This window comes from Choloepus didactylus, chromosome 5, assembly GCF_015220235.1.
Source record: "Choloepus didactylus isolate mChoDid1 chromosome 5, mChoDid1.pri, whole genome shotgun sequence".
Classification (NCBI taxonomy): Eukaryota; Metazoa; Chordata; class Mammalia; order Pilosa; family Megalonychidae; genus Choloepus; species Choloepus didactylus.
Genome location: NC_051311.1, coordinates 113,158,054 through 113,164,153, shown reverse-complemented (window position 1 = coordinate 113,164,153; position 6,100 = coordinate 113,158,054). Strand labels below are relative to the sequence as shown.

General features: G+C 37.2%; 1 long non-coding RNA gene across 1 annotated transcript in view; it reads right to left on the bottom strand.

Moving 5' to 3' along the window:
* Nucleotides 1-5,684: 5,684 nt before the first annotated feature.
* Nucleotides 5,685-6,100, bottom strand: part of LOC119534955 — a 128,575-nt gene continuing 128,159 nt past the window's right edge. Inside the window, exon 6 of the long non-coding RNA XR_005217141.1 lies at nucleotides 5,685-5,848. This is a non-coding gene — a long non-coding RNA (uncharacterized LOC119534955). The remainder of the gene's footprint in view (nucleotides 5,849-6,100) is intronic.

Genomic DNA, 6,100 nt, shown 5'->3' with positions numbered 1-6,100 from the left:
GGAAATGGACAATTTCCTGGAAACATATGAACAACCTAGACTGACCAGAGAAGAAATAGAAGACCTCAACCAACCCATCACAAGCAAAGAGATCCAATCAGTCATCAAAAATCTTCCCACAAATAAATGCCCAGGACCAGATGGCTTCACAGGGGAATTCTACCAAACTTTCCAGAAAGAACTGACACCAATCTTACTCAAACTCTTTCAAAACATTGAAGAAAATGGAACACTACCTAACTCATTTTATGAAGCTAACATCAATCTAATACCAAAACCAGGCAAAGATGTTACAAAAAAGGAAAACTACCGGCCAATCTCCCTAATGAATATAGATGCAAAAATCCTCAACAAAATACTTGCAAATCGAATCCAAAGACACATTAAAAAAATCATACACCATGACCAAGTGGGGTTCATTCCAGGCATGCAAGGATGGTTCAACATAAGAAAATCAATCAATGTATTACAACACATTAACAAGTCAAAAGGGAAAAATCAATTGATCATCTCAATAGATGCTGAAAAAGCATTTGACAAAATCCAACATCCGTTTTTGATAAAAACACTTCAAAACGTAGGAATTGAGGGAAACTTCCTCAACATGATAAAGAGCATATATGAAAAACCCACAGCCAGCATAGTACTCAATGGTGAGAGACTGAAAGCCTTCCCTCTAAGATCTGGAACAAGACAAGGATGCCCGCTGTCACCACTGTTATTCAACATTGTGCTGGAAGTGCTAGCCAGGGCAATCCGGCAAGACAAAGAAATAAAAGGCATCCAAATTGGAAAAGAAGAAGTAAAACTGTCATTGTTTGCAGATGATATGATCTTATATCTGGAAAACCCTGAGAAATCAACGATACAGCTACTAGAGCTAATAAACAAATTTAGCAAAGTAGCGGGATACAAGGTTAATGCACATAAGTCCGTAATGTTTCTATATGCTAGAAATGAACAAACTGAAGAGACACTCAGGAAAAAGATACCATTTTCAATAGCAACTAAAAAAATCAAGTACCTAGGAATAAACTTAACCAAAGATGTAAAAGACCTATACAAAGAAAACTACATAACTCTACTAAAAGAAATAGAAGGGGACCTTAAAAGATGGAAAAATATTCCATGTTCATGGATAGGAAGAGTAAATGTCATTAAGATGTCAATTCTACCCAAACTCATCTACAGATTCAATGCAATCCCAATCAAAATTCCAACAACCTACTTTGCAGACTTGGAAAAGCTAGTTATTAAATTTATTTGGAAAGGGAAGATGCCTCGAATTGCTAAAGACACTCTAAAAAAGAAAAACGAAGTGGGAGGACTTACACTCCCTGACTTTGAAGCTTATTATAAAGCCACAGTTGCCAAAACAGCATGGTACTGGCACAAAGATAGACATATAGATCAATGGAATCGAATTGAGAATTCGGAGATAGACCCTCAGATCTATGGCCGACTGATCTTTGATAAGGCCCCCAAAGTCACTGAACTGAGTCATAATGGTCTTTTCAACAAATGGGGCTGGGAGAGTTGGATATCCATATCCAAAAGAATGAAAGAGGACCCCTACCTCACCCCCTACACAAAAATTAACTCAAAATGGACCAAAGATCTCAATATAAAAGAAAGTACCATAAAACTCCTAGAAGATAATGTAGGAAAACATCTTCAAGACCTTGTATTAGGCGGCCACTTCCTAGACTTTACACCCAAAGCACAAGCAACAAAAGAGAAAATAGATAAATGGGAACTCCTCAAGCTTAGAAGTTTCTGCACCTCAAAGGAATTTCTCAAAAAGGTAAAGAGGCAGCCAACTCAATGGGAAAAAATTTTTGGAAACCATGTATCTGACAAAAGACTGATATCTTGCATATATAAAGAAATCCTACAACTCAATGACAATAGTACAGTCGGCCCAATTATAAAATGGGCAAAAGATATGAAAAGACAGTTCTCTGAAGAGGAAATACAAATGGCCAAGAAACACATGAAAAAATGTTCAGCTTCACTAGCTATTAGAGAGATGCAAATTAAGACCACAATGAGATACCATCTAACACCGGTTAGAATGGCTGCCATTAAACAAACAGGAAACTACAAATGTTGGAGGGGATGTGGAGAAATTGGGACTCTTATTCACTGTTGGTGGGACTGTATAATGGTTCAACCACTCTGGAAGTCAGTCTGGCAGTTCCTTAGAAAACTAGATATAGAGTTACCATTCGATCCAGCGATTGCACTTCTCGGTATATACCCGGAAGATCAGAAAGCAGTGACACGAACAGATATCTGCACGCCAATGTTCATAGCAGCATTATTCACAATTGCCAAAAGATGGAAACAACCCAAATGTCCTTCAACAGATGAGTGGATAAATAAAATGTGGTATATACACACGATGGAATACTACGCAGCAGTAAGAAGGAACGGTCTCGTGAAACATATGACAACATGGATGAACCTTGAAGATATAATGCTAAGCGAAATAAGCCAGACACAAAAAGAGAAATATTAAATGCTACCACTAATGTGAACTTTGAAAAATGTAAAACAAATGGCTTATAATGTAGAATGTAGGGGAACTAGCAATAGAGAGCAATTAAGGAAGGGGGAACAATAATCCAAGAAGAACAAATAAGCTATTTAACGTTCTGGGGATGCCCAGGAATGACTATGGTCTGTGAATTTCTGATGGATATAGTAGGAGCAAGTTCACAGAAATGTTGCTATATTAGGTAACTTTCTTGGGGTAAAGTAGGAACATGTTGGAAGTTAAGCAGTTATCTTAGGTTAGTTGTCTTTTTCTTAGTCCCTTGTTATGGTCTCTTTGAAATGTTCTTTTATTGTATGTTTGTTTTCTTTTTAACTTTTTTTCATACAGTTGATTTAAAAAAGAAGGGAAAGTTAAAAAAAAAAAAAAAAAACAAGGAAAAAAAAAAAGATGTAGTGCCCCCTTGAGGAGCCTGTGGAGAATGCAGGGGTATTCGCCTACCCCACCTCCATGGTTACTAACATGACCACAGACATAGGGGACTGGTGGTTTGATGGGTTCAGCCCTCTACCACAGATTTTACCATTGGGAAGACGGTTGCTGCAAAGGAGAGGCTAGGCCTCCCTATGGTTGTGCCTAAGAGCCTCCTCCCGAATGCCTCTTTGTTGCTCAGATGTGGCCCTGTCTCTCTAGCTAAGCCAACTTGAAAGGTGAAATCACTGCCCTCCCCCCTACGTGGGATCAGACACCCAGGGGAGTGAATCTCCCTGGCAACGTGGAACATGACTCCCGGGGAGGAATGTAGACCCGGCATTGTGGGACGGAGAACATCTTCTTGACGAAAAGGGGGATGTGAAAGGAAATGAAATCAGCTTCAGTGGCAGAGAGAATCCAAAAGGAGCCGAGAGGTCACTCTGGTGGGCACTCTTACGCACACTTTAGACAACCCTTTTTAGGTTCTAAAGAATTGGGGTAGCTGGTGGTGGATACCTGAAACTATCAAACTACAACCCAGAACCCATGAATCTCGAAGACAGTTGTATAAAAATGTAGCTTATGAGGGGTGACAAGGGGATTGGGAAAGCCATAAGGACCACACTCCACTTTGTCTAGTTTATGGATGGATGAGTAGAAAAATAGGGGAAGGAAACAAACAGACAAAGGTACCCAGTGTTCTTTTTTACTTCAATTGCTCTTTTTCACTCTAATTATTATTCTTGTTATTCTTGTGTGTGTGCTAATGAAGGTGTCAGGGATTGATTTGGGTGATGAATGTACAACTACGTAATGGTACTGTGAACAATCGAAAGTACGATTTGTTTTGTATGACTGCATGGTATATGAATATATCTCAATAAAATGAAGATTTAAAAAAAAAAAAAAAAAAAAAAAGACAATGTATTATGCCAAGTTGAATCTCTGTCAATATGCATGTCACTGGTGACAATTTTGCCTCTCTGATAGAAATATATATTGCTAAATTTACTTTATTTTCTCACACATCTTATAATTTTCTTTTATTACATTTGTTCCAATTAGTTATTCAGAATTTGGTACTGGGGATACTCTATGAATTCTGTAAAAGCAACTAGCTGATCTTAGGTCTCATTTTACCAAGACTCCTTTTAATGTGGCTTCCTCTAACATTTTAATTTTATTTTTTTATTTTCCTTATTCATACTTTACTATATTTTCCTAAAATTGTTGATATTTGGGTTCCTGTACCCAATAATCCTTTTTTTCAATTTCATTTTTATAGATAATATTGGGGCAATTGTTCCCTGGTCTGGGAAGATTCAAGAATGCCAAATTCCTAGTTTTGAGCTATGGGTTTTGTCTGTCTTTGGTCTGAGCTTTTCCCTGTGCTTTTGGGTGTGGCAATCCATTCCTTTTCCCCCTTTGTTGGAATGGTAGAAGTGCATTCCTTTTAGGCTGCAGAAGATCACTTATCTCTATGTGGTCTCTTATTCTGTCTCTTGGGGGTTCCCTGTCCTTAAAATGGGTATAATCTATCTCTTTTCATGTCCAGATTAAAGAGGAGTCCTTTCTGTTCTTTCTTTTATTTTCTGAGCTAATCAATTTCTTGGCTTGCCTATTTTAAAAAAATCTATTTCCCGCAGGTCTACTCTGGCACCCAATAATCTTTTCTATGTCTTCCAGTAGTTTAACGGCAGTGTCCTAACCATGTTTATCTTCTCAACTGGAATATGATTATACTCTACCTGAACTTTTAGTAGCTCTAATAAGTGTAGTTCTCTCCTGGGGAGATCCTGCCTTATAAGTGAACATCTACACTTGTCTGAACAATAATTGTCTCACATGTTTGCGTTATGCCCATACTATCTCTTCTGGCTGCATCAGCATTGTTTTGCTTTTCTGTAATCTTTTCACGGTTGTTTGAGGCTGGCGATTTATTTCTCCGTCAAGCAAATACCTATTTCAATCCTGCCTGTGGCTTTTATGCTGTCTGAATGCCAAACCCTCTTTCATCTTTTACTTTAGTTTAGTAGTAACACGGAACATGATGTCCATATATATGATCATATATCCATATATATGATGTCCATATATCCATATACTGCTTGCTAATTCTCCAACTTGCTGTCTGAACTCCTTAACAATATTTATCATCAGCAATATTACATATTATCAATGTATTTTATATATTGTATGTTCATTATTCTGTGGTTTAGCCTATCTTATGTTCCTAATGCATGGATTTTTTAGTTTTCTTTACTGGTCACCCTCTGTAACGACTGTCATCGAGAGCATTTAAATCTCCCATTAGAGCATCAATTGACCAGCCCAGAATCCCCTGGGTCATTATCTCCATCTCAATATTTATGATATGCAGCACCATCTGCTTGGAAACACAGGGTTCTTTCTTCTCCTGTTTTTCCCTAATTCTGTGTAAATCCTCTATAATAGTTATCATTCACATCCTTTCATTGTATAGTTTCCCTTTCTCTATTTGGTCTAAAATACCATGGAAGCAGGAAATCAATCTACCTTCCATTTTAGTTTTAGATGAAATTCTACATTTATTTTCTGAAGTTTATTGGGTACCCAGAATTACTTTTAGGAATTATGTATGCCTAGTTTATTTCCCTAGTACATAATCCTTTCACTGATTTCTAAATATTTTATATTTACTCATTGTTTACAATTATTAATGGATTTCTTTCCATTCTTAATCTCAAATACTATTTTGATTTAATCTTACACACGTACAGGAGTATATCACACTAAAAATGTGATGGTGTGTATAAATACATGAGACCAATATAGATTCAGAAGAACCTTTACGTTCTGAAGATGAAGAAAGGTCAGACTCAAACTTGATAGTGATTCCTGAGGAGAGAAATATCATATTACTATATGAATAAATGCATGTTAGTTTCAGTTAGGTAAAAACATATAAACACAATATTTTGATATTTTTCCTGAAAAAGGAAAAACACAGCAAGAGCTTTAAAAAATGGCCCCAAATCATGAGAGAGTGCAGAGGGTAAGGGGGTTGGGCTGTGCTAGTTTGATACCAAGAGAAGCAAGAAAGCTAAATTGTGCTTGGTGTGGTGAGCTTGCTGGTGGAAAGTTGAGAAA